Source organism: Lissotriton vulgaris, chromosome 9 (assembly GCF_964263255.1).
Source record: "Lissotriton vulgaris chromosome 9, aLisVul1.2, whole genome shotgun sequence".
Classification (NCBI taxonomy): Eukaryota; Metazoa; Chordata; class Amphibia; order Caudata; family Salamandridae; genus Lissotriton; species Lissotriton vulgaris.
Genome location: NC_141697.1, coordinates 684,660,296 through 684,682,446, shown reverse-complemented (window position 1 = coordinate 684,682,446; position 22,151 = coordinate 684,660,296).

Here is a 22,151-nt window from a genome sequence, read left to right as displayed (position 1 = left end):
ATGGAGATCACAAAGTGCCAGATAGGGCAGAGTAACGTTGTATACTCAGCCCACCTTGTAGTTGGAGGCCAACTTCCAACATTGGAGAGCAAAATTTAGACCATCATGGACTTGGTTGCTCCCACTACTCAGACTCAGGTCAGAGCTTTCTTGGGCCTGAGTGAGTACGACAGAAGGTTTGTTAAGGGCTATGGATCCTTAGCAACACCCCTTAATGATCTCACCCCCAAAAGAATGCCTAAAAAAGTTCAGTGGACAGTTAGCTGTCAGAAGACATTTGATGACCTGAAACAAACCATGTGCTCTGCTCCAAATCAGCAATGTCCAGTGCTAGAAATATGATCCCATGTACTGGTGGCTCTTTAGGAGACCCCCATGTACTCCTGGTAACAGTTTCTTAGGGTCTGCCAGCAAGCTAGTGCTGCTGCCAACAACAGCAGACATGATTCTGCCCTCCTGCCGCTAAGCTGAGCTTAAACAATAGGACAATAGAACAATAGGATTACTGTCACAGGAATCGTGACCCCCTCCCAGACAGGATTTAGTGTATTGGGCTGGGTTGGGATCGCCTTCCAGGCATCCAGACTGGTATGAAGGGCATACTTGAGTCCCTCTTTGCATATTCAAGTTTGAGCCAGTTCAGGAACCCTTTTTTCCTGCTCTGGCAAGAAACTGGAGAAAGGCCAAAGGACAGGATTATCCCCTCTGTCTAGCCCCTTCTCTAGGAGGGACCGTGGTGACGTTCTAACGCTTCCTATATGGTACCAAAGTTCTCCACTGTGGGAGGGTCCTTATACTCATCGTAGAACAAGAATCACTTCTGAAACCAAGACAACACTCTTCGACCATCTGGATACTTGAACTTCTTTGGGCTTCGACTGGAACCGAGACTGCATCAAGGAAAAGTCCTGCTGCTCCTGGTCTTGCGGTCAAGTCTTCTGAGTCGTCTGTGTCTGTGCTTCATCCAGGTTCTCCAGAAGGCCAGTAGGCATCAAGGACATCCCTTGCATCTACAGGCACCGCAACAAAGCTGACTGGTCTGCTTCTCCTGTCGTTCTGCGGGCTTCCCAAGGTCCAGCAACATAGGTGGTGGTTCTGCAGCTCCCCCGAGGCCTGACCTGCCTTCTCTGCAATTTTGAGAACACTATCCCTCGTTGGAGCCGCTGGGACTGAACCCCTGTGCACCCCGTCTTCTTGCCATTGCCAATTCTTGTTGGCTCTGTATTCCACAGAGCTTCAGGCTACAAGAAGCTCAAGCCTCCAGTACCTCATCCGTTGAAGATCAGCATCCTCATTGCATCCTCTGCAACCTGGGCCACCATGTTTGCTGAGCTGCCTGAGGTCCTGTGGGTCCTTTCAATGGTCTTCCTTTGCTGCAGTGGGCTCCCCTGCTTGCTCAGGGCCTGCTCTGATTCTCCTGCTGTTGGTGAGTCCCTTGGACCTTGCTGGTCCCAACTTTTGCATCTTTTTTGCTTTCTATGCCAATTGCGGCTACCAAGGCTTGTTGCTGCTCCCGCCTGACACCAGACACCTGGACACGGACACCTGATGTGGGCCAGCTCGTGCACAGCTCCTGGTCTTCTTCAGCATTGCCTGGTCCTCACAGCTGCAGGGACAAGGTAACTGTCTTCACTCCTAAACCTCCAGGCATAGGTGTGCTTCCATGCCTCCTGGTCACTTCCAAGTGGCATAGACTCTGTCCCCTCTGCTTGCAGGTTCTCCTCTTGAAGAGTCTACTCTTGGATTCCACCAAACTCCTTCACAGGCTTCTGCAGAGTCATTTTCAAACTCTTCTATTGTTGTCTAAGGCAGGTTCCGATGTCACTTCACCCTAAGCACCTGGCTTTCCTAGTGCAAGTAACCTGATTCCAGGTGGGGTGGGTCTGCAACTTCCAAACTTCCAAAGGGTTTCTTCTGAGTCCTCTGGGATGGGTTCTTCTTCTTTGAAACTGCAACTGTGACTTCTCCATTGACTTCCATTGGGAATGTGGCTGTGTTTCCACTCTGCACACAGCCTCCGGGGGGTCCTGGTACTTACCTTGGGTGGTTTCTTGTGTCCCCAGCTCCTCTGAGTCTTCTGGTCCAAGTTCCATTCTGCTTTGCAGTTTATATTCCACTTTCTTAGTATATGGGTTGGTCTTCCCCCGGAGACCAGTGTATATTTGTGCTACTGACTTCATTATTTTGAAGTATTCTTGTATGTATTATTGATATCTCTGGGTAGGAGATATGCCAATTTGTTAGTGATTGTGTTGCATAATAAACAGACCTATTTTTATAAACACTGTGTGGTTCGTTTTCATCTAATCTTTACACTCCTTCAAGATAAGCCTGAAGGTTGCTCTACACGGCTACCTCTTTGAGAGCTTTCTATGGTTGTCAAAGACAACTATAATCACTATAAGGGTTGTCTGGCTAAGTGCAAGGTGCATCACTCCTGAGCGTACACTATATACTAAACCAGCCTCCTACAACCACCAACACTAATTCTCCATTGTACTTTTCCCACCAGGATGCAAGTCCTAAAAAAAGAAGTGGGGCACTAACCAAGTTAGGCATTATGTATGTGACATCACAGCATGTGACATCACAACCTCACAGGAAGTGCTATCACAAGGGCATCAGATTTAAGACCTCATATATGTTAAGGAGGTATGTCATGAGTACATTTGAGCATATTGCAATATTTAACAAATTAGATCTTGCGTCAGAGTATTACCAAAAAAGTGTTGCAACCCCAGCGCAAGATCTAGACCTCAGATTACACATTTATTTATTAAAACTCTGCCAGAAAGAAATTGGCAACAAGGAGAAACGTGGCAGTGTATCTGTTCTGCTTAAGTGCTTGCAAAGTCTGCATTCTAAAATATCTTATGGCGTTAAGGTGCCTGCTGCATAGATCTTTAAGTACCCAGTAAATCTGAGGGAATAATAATGGTAAAATAACTCTGGAGGTTAATGCACTTGCTGGAGAGACAGGTGTTTTGTCTAGTTCCAGTTTTGTCAAAGTAGCATGTGGGGTTAATGTGCCTCCCACAAAGAACATCATGTGACACACAAATGACGGATATTTATTTTATATGGATGGGTAAGTAGGTTATTGCTTTTAACACAGAGATCCTTTCATTACTTACAGTTCATAAATTGTAATCCTTCTATTATAGCACAGTGAACTATGAAGGAAAGAATATGTGACTCCTCAAATTGTAACCCTGTCTTATGTAACACATCCACTAAATTGATTTTAAAACATATGCTTTATTGCCAATGTGCATGTGTGATGTAAGGCGCTCTGATACCCTGGATTGGGTTTGAAAGGTGCTATAAGAGAATTCAGACAAACTAGTGGTATCTAAATTGTTATTTACGTAAATATTAGGGCAGACCAAAACATCTGACACCCAACAGAAGTGGGCTCAGACGGTGTCTGATACTAATGGTTTTCATGTTCCCTGGCGAGGTTCAACTGCTCAAAATATACATTTCACCAAACATTAGCCTTAGAGCGGTTAAATTAAGCAGTCAAAATAACTAAGTAGGGTCGGGTCGGGGATGAGGAGGTGCAGCATGCAGACAGCAAATAACAAACTGTCTCTCCTCCTTGGTCCTAGAAGTGTAGAGTGCAGGCCGCCATGGCGGGGAGGACGAGGTGTGAAAATTCCTGGAGGTTGCAGCACAACAAAAGGGAAGGGCTATTGGCACTTGAAAGGCTTTGACAAAAGAATTTCCCCTCTCCCATCTGTCAGTCGCAGGGTCATTGGCACCTCAAAGCACTTATTGGCACCTCAAAGCACTAATGCTTTGAGGTGCCAATGGCCCTGCGACTGACAGCAGGAGGGGAAATTCTTGTGTCCCCTTGTCCCCCCCACCCTTGTCCTCCCGTGTCCCCCCACTACAAAATCTGGGGGGATATATCCCCCGCGTCCCCCACACTTCCTACACCCATGTGTCTCACTTCCTTAGATACAGTAATATGTTCGTGTGTTAAAATCATTTAAAATTCGGCTCTCATCTAAAGGGAAACAATTACTTTAGTTCCATTTCTAAATGCACAAACAAAATGTCTTGCACCATTATCTATTATTATCAACTTTATACCTACTTTGAAGCCATGTTTGCATAATATATTCTTGGTCTTTTAGACTTGCAGTGCGGGGGTAATCCTTTGTCGAACAGTTTCTCTGCCGACTTGAAGCTATTTCTGTTAATAAAAACTAATTGTAGTTTGCTATTTTGTTTTTGTAATATTATTACACATATCCATACTCATTTCCATTCACTAGGGGGAACCATGCCTCACCTGTGCACGAAGCCGTGACTGGCAGTGTAATCACTGCCCTTTCGAATGATATTCTACTCTCTTGCCCTCAGGGTGCTGTTCGTAATTACTCTGCGACATAAAAATACAGAGGAAAATACCCTTGTTAGAGCGTTTGTTCCTCTTGGCATTATCTACCTAATCTTGCTCTCCTTCTCCTAGGACTCCCCTTCTTACCGTGAGTACTTGTTTCCACTCTCAAAGATTCCACCCGCACTGTCGTTTTTCAAAACCGCTACACTACTGCGGGCCTTGCAATATGTATTTAAATATATTTTCTATCTCCTCATTGGCTTCCTCCAATAATTGCAATCAGGTGAGCCAGCTGATATATACGTCCTGATTCTACATATCACGACTTTCCGCGTTCTTTCATCTACTTCCTATGTTAGTCCGGAAGTACTTTGCATCACGAGCGAGTTCCAAGCCTCGCTTTCTTCCCGGTGTGGCTCCTCCGCTATCTTTCGGAAGGAAATATATTGTTTATTTGCTCATAAATTTCTCATGATCTTTATCTATTTTAGATTTATAAACAAAATGACATAACTATAGTTAATTGTGTACAGCAGATATTACTGCTACAAAAGTGTTTTATAAAAGGTATTTTTTTAAATTGTGCACAATACCCTATGGTGCCTAGATAGAAATTCTTGGATAAAAATACTTAACTCCCAAATAACATTTTGCCTATATTTAAGGATGCCTTGTCTACCCTCTATTTCAGGCAAACATGTATTCACCTATTTCTAATCATATTCCACACGATTGGTTATTATTGAGCCTCACATTGGCTATCATTGTTTTACATCATGCCACGTTAGTTGTAAATAAACCTCTATTTCATTGGTAGTATACAGCTAATGTCCATATTTATTCCACTGTTTTGTGGCATCTTATTGATTTGCCACAAGTTTTATCCACTCTTCTCTTGTATTAGGGCCTTTATCAATGGTATTAAGATAACACATGAACCATTGTTCCCGCATTTTTCTCATTACCTCAAGATTGCCTCCTCTTCTACTTACACTCACCTTTTCCAAAATAAACCAAGTGAATTGATTAAAATCATGGTTATATTTACAGAAATGCTCTGTCAGGGGCGCATTTTCTTTTTTGTTTTTTAACTCTGACCTATGTTCCAGGAGTCTGATGCGGAGTTCCCTACCTGTCTCACCCACATAGCCTAAGCCACATGGGCAAACAACCATGTATACAATGCTCTTACTCCTACAGTTATTCAGGGTTTTTGCCACCAGAGTTTTCCCATTGAAACTGAGGTTCTTGGTCTCTATACAGTTCGGGCAGATTGAACATGAGCCATATTTGTAATTACCTATGGCTCTTTGATTATTTAAGGTGGTTTGGACACTGTTCCCAGGGTTTTTATCAGTTTTAATTAAAGCGTTCTTTAAAGTTTTGTTCCGCCTAAATGAAAAAAGTGGTTTGGTTAAAGGTCGTTATTCAGAATTTTCCAATGTCGGTTCACTATATTTTTAATTTTATTGCTCAATCCTGAATATTGGCTCACAAAAACAATTCTATCTTGGACTCTAGACTTTTTTTCTTTGTTCATATCTAAAAGGTGGTCCCTATCATAAAATCTCGACTGTTTTAGTGAATGCTTTATCAGTTTTTTTGGGTAACCCCTATCTCTTAATTTCTTGTCCATGATTTCTGCACGATGATAAAAATCACTTAAGGTCGTGCAGTTACGCCGTAACCTTAAAAATTCCCCAAATGGGATATTGTCTTTTTGTGAGCGGGGATGATTACTTTGATATTGTAGGAGTGTGTTCTTGTCAGTAGGCTTTGAAAAAAGCTCAACCTCCAGTGCACCCTGGGAATTCTTGATTTTAATGTCTAAGAAATCCACACTTCTATCGCTATAGTTCGCACTAAATTTTAAATTATCGTCCCCCAAGTTTAACCATTCCAGAAAGGAAACTAATTCCTCATTGGCACCGTTCCAGACAAAAATGATATTGTCTTTAAAACAGTGCCAGTGGGACACATTTTCAAAGTACGGTGCCATCTCATTATAAATATGTTTCTGCTCAAAGTGGCCAACATAGAGGCATGCCAGACTGGGGGCAAAAGTGGCCCTCATGCTGGTCCCCCTGATTTATTTATATAGCTCATCTTTGAACAGAAAGACATTCTTTTTCAAAACCAGCTCTATACAACCAAGGATAAACTCTTTATGTCCACCATTCAAATTTTCCACGTCTAAAATAGATGACATCACAATGATTGTGTCATCTTGCAGAATATTAGTATAAAGAGCTTCGATATCCAAGGTGACCCATAATTGGGTCACCTTGTCAAAGCTCTGTCTTTCAAAAATCGAGATGGTGTGGGCAGTATCTTTTAAATACGATTTTTGTTTTTGTACAATTGGTCTAAGGAAAAAGTTGGCATATATGCTAAGTGGCTCTAAGATTGAACCCAAGCTACTCACAATTGGCCTCATTGGTGGATTGGCTATATCCTTATGGATTTTTGGCAATCCATAGATTGCTGGGATCATTGGGTTATTATTAAAAAGGAACCTGTATTCATCCTTCGTAGAGGAGTAGAGAATTGCGCGCCATGGGTTTCCTATATAGCTCACTCTTCAGGCCTGCAGGTGTCGCATATATAGATAAATCCAGGAAGGCAATCCTTTCTTTGTGGGCCTCTATCGTTAATTTGAGGTACTGATTCTTGCTATTCAGCCACAAATGGAATTCATTGACTGAGTCTATGGTGCCTCTCCACACCACCAACACCTGTTGCAGAGTGAGCTATATAGGAAACCCATGGCGCGCAATTCTCTACTCCTCTACGAAAGCCATCATCCCAAGTCCCTACGCCAAAATCTACCTTATGGGCAGTTCTTAGGAGTCCGTAGGAACTGTTCCAATAAAGAGGACTTGAATGTACACGCCAGCAACCTGTCATTACAACTGAAGGAGAGACACTATCCAAGCTCCTTGATTAAGAGGTCAAGGAAAAGAGCAATGAATAACAACAGAGAAGCTCTCCTTGAACCTCCTGTTCCAAAACCTCCGTTAGAAAGACTCACTTTCGTGAGTACTTTCAACACCAGGAGCAATAACATTCCGAAAATTATCAGAAGACACTGGCGGATTCTAAATCATAGCAATGACAAGATTGAGCTGCCCCTTTTTGCATTTAAACGGGCCAGCAATATCCGAGATCGCCTGGTGCATACTCGCCCCAAAGAAATCCTCAGAAAAAACGGAGAGACCCTATGGAACCTCCCTCCTGTTGTGGGGCACCACCCATGTGGCATCTGCTCTGTCTGCCCGCAGACCAAATACTCCAGGGACATAGATATAGGTACGAATAGACCATGGGTACAGTGTAACTTTAGCAACTGTAACAGCAACAACCTAATTTACTTGTTAACATGTACTTGCTCTATTCGCTATGTGGGGATGACTACCCGAAAAGTCCGCACACGAATGTTAGAGCATAAGAGCTCTTTCCGCTGCAAGAAATCTCTGACAAAGCTCATGAGACATTTCCTGGAGAAGCAACATTGCCAAACTGATTTCCAATGGACTGTTCTCGAAAAGCCCTTCATACCTGGGCATATAAGTGATGTGTCCAGTTACCTCTTTCAGAAAGAACAAAAATGGATCTACAAGCTCCGGACTGATTCAGATGGACTGAACGATGACATTCCTTGGATCCTGTTATAGAGGTCCATTCAGTGAGGAGATGTTATATTTTACTACTCAATGGAAGATCCACAAAAAGAGGATCAACACTTAATTATGTATGGCTAGTATGACAAACAACTACTGAGGAATGACCAGTTGGGATCTAACATACTTCAACAATTGGCTCTCACTAATCTATACATACAGGAAATAGTGTAAGATCATGAAAAACATCAATGTTTTTTAGATTAGTTGGTAATCCTCTATATGAGATACTGTAATTCAGTTATCATTTTCCATTACCTTATATGCACATATAAGTAGGTCTGCTTGAAGAGTTTGTGGCAGTAGATGAGGAGTCCAAGCCATTTTTTACAGAGTTATACATAAATGACAGGAATACATAGACGCGGCAAACAAACTACAAAAAAGGACATTATGAGGTTATTTTGTAGTTTTTTGATTAAATATATCGCACATTAGGTTTGGTGCAGTTGCTGGTAACCCCATATAGTAGATACTGATATGCTGTTATCATAATCGTCATTACCTCTCATTCACATACAGGTATGTCTCAATAACTTGTGTTAAAAGGTGTATCTGTCGAAGGAGTCAATGCCTTTCACACGGAGTAAACACTAAGGGGCTCATTAGGATGGCGGACGGAAGTGCCTCCGCAGCCCCGGAGCATGCGGAACATGCCTATTCTGCGTCCGCCCGACGCAGACACTCCGTCCGCCAGATCAGGATAGGAAATATGGGCCAAAATCCGTCCGCGGCGGAAGATCACGCTCCGCCACCCAACTACTCCCGACCATGCGGCGGACGTAACCAATCCAGAGACTCCGCCGTACGGACTGACATCAAGGACCGTCCTCCAAATCAAGATGGCGGAAAATACACATAAAAGCGCTGCGGAAAAACAACCTGCCTGAACACTGCGGATGCCCCACAGCGACCATACCCACCACGAGCCGTTCGCCAACATGGACCCAGCACTACACGCTTACCCGATACTCTTCGCGATCCACCACGTCCTACTCTTGGCCCACCATCGAGGACGACGCAGGTAGGCTACAAACCATTTGCTGTCTGGATAGGAGTACTGCAAGGGCCGTGACGTAGGGAGGGGGGAGTGACATGTATCTGAAACCACTGATTCGTGTGCAGGGAGCACCTGCAAGGGTTGTGGCGTAGGGAGGGGGAGTGACATGCATCTGAACCCACTGACTTGAAGTAAATACAAATACACACCAGCATCACACACGCAGGAATGACTCCGACAACCCACGACACATGATTGACAAGTTTATTTACACATAATCGGGGTCACATCACAGTGTAGGCCTGAGCATGGGCATAGTGGACACCAGAGCAGGTCCATCAGAGGCACAACATGAGAGGGCATACAGCAGTATCAGAACAGCAACAGGGCATTGTGGACACCAGAGCAGGTACATCAGAGGCAGTACATGAGAGGGCATACAGCAGTATCAGAACAGCAACAGGGCATTGTGGACACCAGAGCAGGTCCATCAGAGGCAGTACATGAGAGGGGCTAAGTGCACCAACAGTCCATGGCAAGGCAGAGGTCCATCAGAGACAGTACATGAGAGGGCATACAGCAGTATCAGAACAGCAACAGGGCATTGCGGACACCAGAGCAGGTACATCAGAGGCAGTACATGAGAGGGGCTAAGTGCACCAACAGTCCATGGCAAGGCAGAGGTCTATCAGAGGCAGTACATGAGAGGGCATACAGCAGTATCAGAACAGCAACAGGGCATTGTGGACACCAGAGCAGGTACATCAGAGGCAGCACATGAGAGGGCACAATGCAGTATCTGAGGCACCACAAGTACGAATCACAATGAACCCGTCCCAAGGACCACAGCAGTGGAAGACTGTTTACAATGGACAATGTAAACACCATGTCCAATGACATGTGAGTGAAGTCAACAGCACCTTACATAATCAGGTGGATTGCGTGAAGTACCCGCATCGGACAGACTGCCAGCACCAGAAACTGGAGTATGAGACACAGCCACGGCTCGAGTGACTGACACATGCGCCACAGACCCAGACACACTGCCAGCACCAGAAACAGGAGTGTGACACACAGCCACAGATGTAGTGAGTGACACGTGAGCCACAGACCCAGATACACTACCAGCACCACAAACTGGAGTGTGAGACACAGCCACAGCCCGAGTGACTGACACATGGGCCACAGACCCAGATACACTGCCAGCACCACAAACAGGAGTGTGAGACACAGCCACAGCCCGAGTGACTGACACATGGGCCGCAGACCCAGATACACTGCCAGCACCACAAACAGGAGTGTGAGACACAGCCACAGCCCGAGTGACTGACACATGGGCCACAGACCCAGACACACTGCCAGCACCAGTAACAGGAGAGGGTACAACTGATACAGTGCCACTACATGATGCATGACAGCAAACAACAGACACAGTGCCACTATCTGACACATGCGAGTCAACTGCAGCAGCGCCACTGGGACCACTGAAATGATGAGCGACAGGGCTGTATGGGCCAGGAGGCAGGGTGGCTCTGGGAGCGGGGGATAGTTGCAATTGACCGACATCGGGGTGGGCATGTGTCAATTAGGTATGGGCGAATTTTGCGGATTTGCAAACTCGCAATCCGCAAAATCCGCGAATTCCCGGATTTTTTTTTTTTATGTTCGCACGGGTTTCTGCAAGTTCGCGAGGGTTTTGTACAATTTCGCAAACTGCGAAATTGTACAAAACGCGTGCGAACTTGAAGAAACCCGTGCGAACACAATGTGCCCAGTAGGGTATGTGCCTCTTGTGTGAATAAAAGGTCAGAGAAAGATCAGTTCAGCAGATGAAGAGAAAGAAGCTCGGGTATTGCGCTCGTGAAATTCAAGGATGCAAAGCCTATCCAGCATCACAGCTGATTTTCCACGATAGATTTGGGAAGAAGGCACACCTGTCCAGCCTCGACGACGCTCACGATTGTTTTTGGGCTAATGAATGAGTCACTGAATTTGAGCATCAACTAGTTCGAGCGACCATGTGTGTGTTCCTATGCAATCACCCCGAAGGGCGCAGGGGTCCCTTGAGTGTGCCCAGCAATGCAACTATTTTACAATGGCGCCAGCAAGCTGCCAGCGCCGTTGTAAAATAGTTACAAAGTTAGCTTGCACAGGAAGCACTGAGATAAAATAAAGCAGCACCTGCTTTGTTTTATCTAGTGGTTCCTGTGCAAGCTAACTTTGTAACTATTTTACAACGGCGCTGGCAGCTTGCTGGCGCCATTGTAAAATAGTTGCATGAGTGGGGGTTCAACTTTTGAACCCGTTACGTTCGCGGACTTTTTTTTGCGGATTTTGTGGGAAATCCGCAAAATTCGCGGATTGCGGATTTCCCAAAAATCCGCAAAATCCGCGAGCGTAACGGATTTCCCGCTCACACCTAGTGTCAATGCTGTGTGTCTACGTTTCTTGGGGACATGTGACTGCACCCTGGACAGGACAGGACTGGCAAGTGGGCCGGACTGAAAAGACGTATCACCCACCATGGGAGGTGCATCTGCTGGTGGGGGAATGCTCTCTGGGGACGTGCTGGAGCCTGCTTGTCGTTTGCTGTGTGGCTGCCTTCTGGCCTCTGCAACATGTGTCATGGGGGATGCTACTACAGAGTCCACCTGCATCCGCTCCTGACGGGCCCTGATGGGAGTGGAGGTAAGGGGTGACTCCACTGCGGAGACATCTGTATTCCATTCCCTCAACAACAGCAGCCTCAGTGCATCAAGGGGTGATGTATGCCTGTCCTTGATAGCGCCACTGTCCATGGGAGATGCCTTGTCCCTTGGATGTTCCATTTCCGTAGGAGGAATGTTGTCTGTGGACCTTCCCTGTTCCCTGGATGGTGCCCTGTTCCAGGCAGCAGACTTGTCGTCTGTGGTGTACCTATCCCCAGAACACACCTTCTCCCTGTGTGTGTCCCTGCCCCTGGGAGTGTCCGTGCTCTTCTTAGGTGCGTTTGTCTTTTGACTGTCCTTGTCCCTGCCCTTGGTAGTGGCTCCTTCCTTCCTAGTCTCCGTGCCCTTGGTAGTGGCTCCTTCCTTCCTAGTCTCCGTGCCCTTGGGAGTGGGTCCTTCCTTCCTAGTCTCCCTGCCCTTGGGAGTGGGTCCTTCCTTCCTAGTCTCCCTGCCCTTGGGAGTGCCTCCTTCCTTCATAGTCTCCCTGCCCTTGGGAGTGCCTCCTTCCTTCCTAGTCTCCCTGCCCTTGGGAGTGGCTCCTTCCTTCCTAGTCTCCCTGCCCTTGGGAGTGCCTCCTTCCTTCATAGTCTCCCTGCCCTTGGGAGTGCCTCCTTCCTTCCTAGTCTCCGTGCCCTTGGGAGTGGCTCCTTCCTTCCTAGTCTCCCTGCCCTTGGTAGTGGGTCCTTCCTTCCTAGTCTCCCTGCCCTTGGGAGTGCCTCCTTCCTTCATAGTCTCCCTGCCCTTGGGAGTGGCTCCTTCCTTCCTAGTCTCCCTGCCCTTGGGAGTGGCTCCTTCCTTCCTAGTCTCCCTGTCCCTGGGAGTGGCTCCTTCCTTCCTAGTGTCCCTGTCCCTGGGAGTGTCCCTGCTCTCATGAGGTGCCTTCGTCTTCTGACTGTCCTTGTCCAAGGTAGTGTCCATGGAACTGGGAGTGAGGCTTGCCTTGGGAGTACCTTTTGTGTGGGATGCCTGTGCAGCATGTGTAGCCATTACACCCAACCCCTCTTGTGGATCCCGTGTGTGTACCCCAGTGTATCTGACGTTGTCTTTGTGAACAGATTTTGCTGACCTAGGGGATGGTGTCTGAGCCCTCCGTGCCTTGCCGTGCTGGCTGACGCTGCTTCTAGTGCAATAATCTGTATTTGAGTCCTGGTCAGAATATTCACTCCCCCCTGAGACATCCAGTGTTGTAGATGGTGGAACAGACGTAGCACCCAGTCCATGTGACTGTACAATGGCAGACGACACACTGGGAGCCAATGACTGCACTGTCCTGTGTAGACCAGCCAGAACGCCATGCATCCCTTCCATGAAAGCCACCACCTGCCCCAACTTCCTATCATGGTCTTGGAAAGCATTGATCATATTGGTCTGCCCCACACACAGCTGTCGCAGCAGATCAACAGCCTCTGCACAAAGAACATTTTGGCTCACCGAGGCTGGGGCAGCGGTGCCGACACCGAACGCCACTCTGCTCCCCCTACTCCTGCGTGCACGAACAGTACATGGTGCAGTTGGCGCCAGGGTGGACCTTGTGTGCTGTGTCCCGACAGAAGGTGTTGATTGCCCACTCCCAGTCTGTGACAACAGTGCTGACTCACCAACACTGTCGGAAGATGATGACGATGTTGTCTCCACATGCGAGTCCTCCGGGACGGTCCTGTCCCCCTCTCCGGCGCTGGCCTCTTCTGTGTCAGTCTGCGTGTGCGCGACGTCTGATCCGGATGCATTGCCTTCAATCATCTCCTCAGTCTGTGGCTGAGTGCCCTCTGCCAATGCTGAAATGCACAGGAAATGGGTGTAAGTCATGGGCACATTCACGTACAGTACTGCTACGGAATCCCTAATGCCATTGATGACAATGTACATCAATCCCCCAACCTGCATACGGGCCACCCCTACCAGTCATCCTCACAGGAAATAAGTGGTGTTGGCCATGCAACATCTACAGCATGCGGACAGGGCATGAGCACGTACATCGCACACACCAGTCTTGCCATGGGGTGACGGAGCACTACAGCATGTGCATCAACACTCAACTGCTTAGCGAGTGGCGTGTCAACATGCCGGACCTGGACGTGACATTTCACTGCGCCAATGTCACCAACATGCCATTGCAACGAGACACACGCTACACGGAAGTCACTAATGTGTCTGGGCAACAATACATGCATTGCACTCACAAGCAACATACACTGACAGTATGCTTACCGCCACGTTGCTGTTCATCCACACGCAGCCGCTCGGACAGGTCAGGATGCGTCACAGCAATGATACGGTGCATGAGAGGGGTCATTGAGCGTCGGGCCAGACGTGGCGTTCTTGGAATCATCCCTAGTGTCACTTCCGCTACATTCTTGCTCAGCCTGGAAATGTCGTCCCAGCGTTTGTGGCAGTGTGTATGTCATCTATTGGACACCCCCACTGCCCGTACATCACGTGCAATGCTCCTCCACACGTCCTTGCGAAGGTGCAACTTGACCTAACATGATGGGAGACCAAAGGGTGCAAGTCAGTGGACAGTTGGCCATTCACACAGATAGGGGCAACACGTATCTCTCAGCAGCCATGCACATTTCGACTAATGTGTTGGTCCCACATCACACCGCCAAGATTTCAGAGCCCAGGTGTAATGGACCACCTCATGCACACCAACATGTCCCCCACTGCACTTACCACCTGTCCGGGTGCGCCATACAGGCGTCCGAAGTTGCGGAGCACACCTTCCACGACGACATCCAGCTCTGCGGCGGTGAAGGGACGAGACCGGATCTCTTTGACTCTCGACATGGCAAGTTCACGGAGTATGGCACTAGAGCGGCAGTCGGTGGTCAGCTCCGCAGCAGCAGATGGAGATGAAGGTTACAGGCAGCAGTCGGTGGTCAGCTCCGCAGCAGCAGGTGGAGATGATGGTCACAGGCAGCAGTCGGTGGTCAGCTCTGCAGCAGCAGGTGGAGATGATGGTCACAGGCAGCAGTCGGTGGTCATCGTAGAATGTGTGCTTTTGCACATCACACATATATAGGGCCCTGAGGCCATGTCAGTGGCATACGGCGCCAGCCATTGGTCAGCCCTGGATGCGTGTTTGGAAATGGGCCAATGACTGGCCCTGGTGTTGCGGTGCACAGCATACGCTACATTCGATTGGGCATACGCGGGCCTTGTTCACACTTCCCATTGGCTGCACGTGCACAGACCGTCACGGTCACACACCGGCACCCGCATGTGGAAGCTTCCGGGATGGATGCTTCACTTGCAACAATGTTCAATCACTGGCGCCAACATGGCGGGGCACGTATTCGGCGGGGGAGGTGCAGGCCAACACATCCATTAGCTGATGTCAATGGACATGGCAGGTCATGACCCCCCTTACAGTGACATTGCATCATCCACCCTACACCGGCCGCCCAGCCCTGCCCAGGACCGCCGTGCCGGCCATGTCAACCACCGCCGTGCCAGGCCCCGTCCACTACCGCCGTGCCGGCCATGTCAACTACCGCCGTGCCAGGCCCCGTCCACTACCGCCGTGCCGGCCATGTCAACTACCGCCGTGCCAGGCCCCGTCCACTACCGCCGTGCCGGCCATGTCAACTACTGCCGTGCCAGGCCCCGTCCACTACCGCCGTGCCTGCCATGTCAACTACTGCCGTGCCTGGGCCGGTCCACTACCGCCGTGCCGGCCATGTCAACCACTGCCGTGCCAGGCCCCGTCCACTACCGCCGTGCCGGCCATGTCAACTTCCGCCGTGCCAGGCCCCGTCCACTACCGCCGTGCCGGCCATGTCAACTACTGCCGTGCCAGGCCCCGTCCACTACCGCCGTGCCGGCCATGTCAACTACCGCCGTGCAAGGGCCCGTTCACTACCGCCGTGCCGGCCATGTCAACCACCGCCGTGCCAGGCCCCTTCCACTACCGCCGTGCCGGCCATGTCAACTACCGCCGTGCCAGGCCCCGTCCACTACCGCTGTGCCGGCCATGTCAACTACCGCCGTGCCAGGCTCCATCCACTACCGCCGTGCCGGCCATGTCAACTACCGCCGTGCCAGGGGTACGGCGGTGGTGGACGGGGCCTGGCACGGCGGTAGTTGACATGGCCGGCACGGCGGTAGTGGACGTGCCCTGGCACGGCGGTGGTTGGCATGGCCGGCACGGCGGTCCTGGGCAGGGCTGGGCCGGCCGGTGTAGGGTGGATGATGCAATGTCACTGTAAGGGGGGTCATGACCTGCCATGTCCATTGACATCAGCTAATGGATGTGTCGGCCTGCACCTCCCCCGCCAAATACGTGCCCCGCCATGTTGGCACCAGTGATTGAACATAGTTGCAAGTGAAGCATCCGTCCCGGAGCCTAGCACATGCAGTTGTCGGTGTGTGACCGTGACGGACCGTGCACATGCAGCCAATGGGAAGGTGGAACGCGGGCCGCGTATGCCCAGTCGTAAACAGCAGAAGCAGTGCACCGCCATGGCGGGGCCAATGATTGTATCTTTTCTGACGATGCACCTTGTTCTATTGTCTGCAGCTGCCTGATGACGGTTGTGTGCGTGATTGCGTGACTCCACATGTCATGCTCTGTCCCATGTGTGTCCATACCATGGCCATCGGTGTGCCACAAATGTGCATCACATGTGCATGTCGACATCGGGTATTTCCCTACACAAGTTTGAAGTACCTCACATCTACACAGTAGATCCCGGATGTATCGGCACATTCTGATTCAGTTGTCAGTAAGTGTTATATGTGAGATAATGACTATGGTGGGGTACACATGTGTTCAGTGCATGTGTGTTGCCTATTGTGTCACCATGCATGTGATGAATGTATGGCCACCATTATTGGTGTTGCCATTGGTGCATGATGAAATGGTGTGTGTGTGTACCTTTTCATTTGTGTGCATGCACTTGCATGTGTGTATGTGATGTTGCGCCTACACATTTGGGTCATGTCACATGTCTTGTTGACAGTAATGTTGACCTGAGACAAAGTAGCATTGCACATGTTGAGACACATCATGTTGCTAGTGGCTGCACATTGTTGCTACGTCAATCCATGTTGTAGTGACAATCAGAGATGTCACACATATGACAATTATACACTGCATTTTACGTGTTGGTAGAGTTCGTTGACATGGGAGTGAGTTGCACAGACATGCGTTGTATGTGAATTGACTTCCATTCCATTCACTCCCACACAGGAGGGCTCCAAATGTCCATTGCCCATACACTGTGCTGGAGAATATGGTTGACGAGGAGGTGATCAGGAAATTCCGGCTGGATCGACGTCGATTGATGGAGCTTGTGGACCAATTGTCTCCTCACCTGCAGCCGCGAAGAACCTATCCAGGTTCCATTACACCCACGGCAAAGGTGATGGCGGCACTCCACTTTTTTGCTACAGGCACATTTCAGTACACAGTTGGACATGCCGGGGGGATGTCACAGTCTATGTTCAGCATGGTACTTCGGGATGTACTGAGAGCCATGATGCTGTACAAGGATGACTACATTCATTTCCCACAGGCGGCAGAGTTGGCAGCGGTCAAAGCAGACTTCTATGCACTGGGTCCGATATCACAAGTTGTGGGTTCCATTGATGGCACGCATATCGCTATCATTCCACCACGGGCACGTGAACAGGTGTATAGGAATCGGAAGCACTACCATTCCCTCAACGTGCAGGTGGTGTGCCAGGCCGACAACATAATATCACATGTGTGTGCAAGATTTCCAGGCTCTGCACATGACGCCCACATCATGCGGAGCAGCATTGTTCCCCAACTGATGGCAAATCTGCGTCCGGCACAAGCGTGGCTTGTTGGTGAGTATGCTGTGGTGACAGGAGTGATATCTGTGTGGCATGGTGTGCCCACCAATTCTGTTTGTGATGTTTCTGTCTCTCTCTCTCTTCCACCAACATAGGCGACTCGGCTTACCCAAACAGGCCTTGGCTGCTGAGTCCCATTCGCAATCCTACTACAGCGGGAGAAATGCGATACAATGATGCCCATGGAAGGACACGTCGAGTGGTAGAACGTACATTTGGCCTGCTTAAGTCTAGGTTTCGGTGCCTGGATAAGACTGGAGGGGCCCTGCCTTACTCACCAGGCAAAGTATGCAGGATCGTGATTGCCTGCTGCATGTTCCACAACCTGGCTGTGCGCAATAACATAGAACTGCTCTTGGACCCTGATGAACAGCAAGTTCCTCGCCCTCCCGACCCACCCATGTCGACTGATGAGGATAGTGGTGAGGAGGAAGGTGTGGACCAGAGGCGCCAGCTCATTGATCGCTACTTCCCTTGAATGTGTGTGTGCTCCTCTTGTGCTGGTTGTGTATGCCCTGTTTATGTTTGCTGGTGTTGTGTCATTGTGGTGTGCATCATCTGTGTGTTCTGCAATGCGATGTATGCATGTGTGTGTGTGTGTGTGTGTTTATTTATTTGGACATGCAAGTCTCCATGATGTGTGTACTCTCATACAATCATGTTGTGATGAGTGTGGTTTGTGGAATGTTTCACTGCAGTGTGTTGTGATGAGTGTGAATCTGTTTCCTGACGTGTCTTTGCGGTTTCTATATTTGCCTAGGTCACTCCCGCTGCGGCATGATTCTGTAGGACTTGGATCCCTGAACCTGGTAACGTCTGTTTCTGATGCAATCATGTAAATAAACATGGAGGCAACACATCATTGAGTGAGTAAGTGGTATTTATTTACAGATTGTGCATTGGTGTTGGTGCATATTTACAAATGAGTGAAGGGGTGGGGGAGTGTGAGTTAAAGGTAATGGCAGATGAAATGTCCGTGCTGACACCACATAGGGTGGTGTCTGCCTAGTGCAGCAGGCCTGTGCCAATTATTGGCTAGGTGGGACAGGATAGTTGGCAGGGTGAATGGCTGGCTCAGATAGTGTGACAGTCATTGGCAGCTCCTCTTGGAGCGTGTGGAAGGAGCATCCACACTGCTCTCGCCCACTTCCAGCCTCGGACAGCCCCTCCGTCTTTAAGTCGGGACGGAGTCAGCTGGGGGCGCAGGCTGCTCTGGTACCACATCCGTCGCCAGGGGCGCAGGTGGTGGTGGCGGTGGCAGTGGTGTTCCTGCCCGTGGCGTTGTTTGAGGGGGTGTGGGGAGGGTGGTGTTGGCGGCTATCCATCCCATCCACATGGTAGTGTTCTGGGACATGATGTCCACTATTTGGCCAAGCCGCCTCTCAATGGCCCCCAACATTTCGGTGTTCTCAACAGAGTCCTGATGGGCACGATCTGCCTGTTCCCTGGCCACGTTCATAGGTTTAGTGGACCCTGGCTAGGGCTTCCAATGACTGTGCCATGGCATTGGTTGGTTGTCCTTCCTCAGAACGTCTTTGCGCTGTGCTCCTGCCTGCCGGATGTGGCCTTGCCTCTCTGGTATGCCGCACACTCTCCCTGCGTGGCTGGGATGGCGCAGGCCCGGCGTCGTGCGGTGGGTTAGGCAGGGTGGCAGGGGCAGGAGTGGTGGTACTGGTGGTGGTGGGTGTGCAGGTCACAGTGGCCGGTGTGGTGGGAATAGCAGAGGCCGTAGTAGTCGGTGCTGGTATGACCTGGGAGCCAGATGGCCCTGGCTGCCTGCTTGTGCCCGCACCATCCTCCGCACCGGAGCTGGCTGTGCAATGGTCCCCAGAGAGTCCTGAGTGAGGCGAGTCTGGAGGCAGGGTGGTGGTTCCACGTGTGAGATTACGATCACCTGCAAAACAAAATTGTGAAGATGAGTACTGTGGGCATTACGTGTTATTTTCATTTTGTTGACTATTCAGACGCCATTCGCACTCACCCCACCCTACCACCACCGCCATCCCTATGGACATGGGGGCCTGGTGGGAGTTGGACTAGTGACCTCTCACACACCCCACCCACCACCACCGCCATCCCTATGGACATGGGGGCCTGTTTGGAGTTGGACTAGTGACCTCTCACACACCCCACCCACCACTACCGCCATCCCTATGGACATGGGGGCCTGGTGGGAGTTGGACTAGTGACCTCTCACAAACCCCACCCACCACCACCGCCATCCCTATGAACATGGGGGCCTGGTGGGAGTTGGACTAGTGACCTCTCACACACCCCACCCACCACCACCGCCATCCCTATGGACATGGGGGCCTGGTGGGAGTTGGACTAGTGACCTCTCACACACCCCACCCACCACCACTGCCATCCCTTTGGACATGGGGGCCTGTTGGGAGTTGTAGTGCCGTCCTCTCACACACCCCACCCACCACCACCGCCATCCCTATGGACATGGGGGCCTGTTGGGAGTTGGATTAGTGACCTCTCACACACACCACCCACCACCACCGCCATCCCTATGGACATGGGGGCCTGGTGGGAGTTGGACTAGTGACCTCTCACACACCCCACCCACCACCACCGCCATCCCTATGGACATGGGGGCCTGGTGGGAGTTGGACTAGTGACCTCTCACACACCCCACCCACCACCACCGCCATCCCTATGGACATGGGGGCCTGTTGGGGGTTGTAGTGCCGTCCTCTCACACACCCCACCCACCACCACCGCCATCCCTATGGACATGGGGGCCTGGTGGGAGTTGGACTAGTGACCTCTCACACACCCCACCCACCACCACCGCCATCCCTATGGACATGGGGGCCTGTTGGGAGTTGTAGTGCCGTCCTCTCACACACCCCACCCACCACCACCACCATCCCTATGGACATGGGGGCCTGTTGGGAGTTGGACTAGTGACCTCTCACACACCCCACCCACCACCACCGCCATCCCTATGGACATGGGGGCCTGGTGCTAGTTGGAATAGTGACCTCTCACACACCCCACCCACCACCACCGCCATCCCTATGGACATGGGGGCCTGTTGGGATTTGTAGTGCCGTCGTCTCACACACCCCACCCACCACCACCGCCATCCCTATGGACATGGGGGCCTGTTGGGAGTTGGACTAGTGACCTCTCACTGACCCCACCCACCACCACCGCCATCCCTATGGACATGGAGGCCTGTTGGGAGTTGTAGTGCCGTCCTCTCACACACCCCACCCACCACCACCGCCATCCCTATGGACATGGGGGCCTGTTGGGAGTTGGACTAGTGACCTCTCACACACCCCACCCACCACCACCGCCATCCCTATGGACATGGGGGCCTGGTGGGAGTTGGACTAGTGACCTCTCACACACCCCACCCACCACCACCGCCATCCCTATGGACATGGGGGCCTGTTGGGAGTTGTAGTGCCGTCCTCTCACACGCCCCACCCAACACCACCGCCATCCCTATGGACATGGGGGCCTGTTGGGAGTTGGACTAGTGACCTCCCATACACCCCACCCACCACCACCGCCATCCCTATGGACATGGGGGCCTGTTGGCAGTTGTAGGGCCGTCCTCTCACACACCCCACCCACCACCATGGCCATCCCTATGGACATGGGGGCCTGTTGGGAGTTAGACTAGTGACCTCTCACACACCCCACCCACGACCACCGCCATCCCTATGGACATGGGGACCTGTTGGGAGTTGGACTAGTGACCTCTCACACACCCCACCCACCACCACCGCCATCCCTATGGACATGTGGGCCTGTTGGGAGTTGTAGTGCCGTCCACACCCCACCCCACCCACCACCACCGCCATCCCTATGGACATGGGGGACTGTTGGGTGTTGTAGTGCCGTCCTCTCACACACCCCACCCACCACCACCGCCATCCCTATGGACATGGGGGCCTGTTGGAAGTTGTAGTGCCGTCCTCTCACACACCCCACGCACCACCACCGCCATCCCTGGCGAGTATGTGGACTGCATGCATGGGTTGGGGTCTGGGAGATGTGTCTTCTGAGTTGTGTGAGGCACACCATGTTGTTGTGCTCGAGGTGCTTGGTTTGTACTTACCAGCCTCTTCTCCATGCTCAATTCCGTCAAGGGACTCTGGGTGCAGGATGGTCAACACTTTGTCCTCCCAGTCCGTGTAGGGTAAGGGCTCTGGGGGGGTTCCACCGCCTGTGTGATTTGCCCGGAGATAGTTTTTTGCATGGATGGATTTGACTCGGGTTTTGAGGTCATGCCACCGCCTCTGAATCTCCTGCTTGCTCCTCGGCACGGTCCCAGACGCATTCACCCTGGTGACTATCCGGTCCCACATGTTGTTTTTCCTGGCTACGCTGGTCTGCTGCACTAGGGCCCCGAAATAGTGGGGTTCTACACGTATTATTTCATCTACCATGACCTTTAACTCGGTGTCTGTGAATTTGGGGTTCTTTTTTGGTGCCATGGTGTGTGGTGCTCGGGGTGTGGGTTTGAGTGAATTGGGAGGTGCAGGTGTGTGGTGTGTAGGAATGGTGTGGTGGGTCTTTGTGTAGTGGGTGTGTTTGGGTGTTGGTTATGTGTAATATATTGTTGT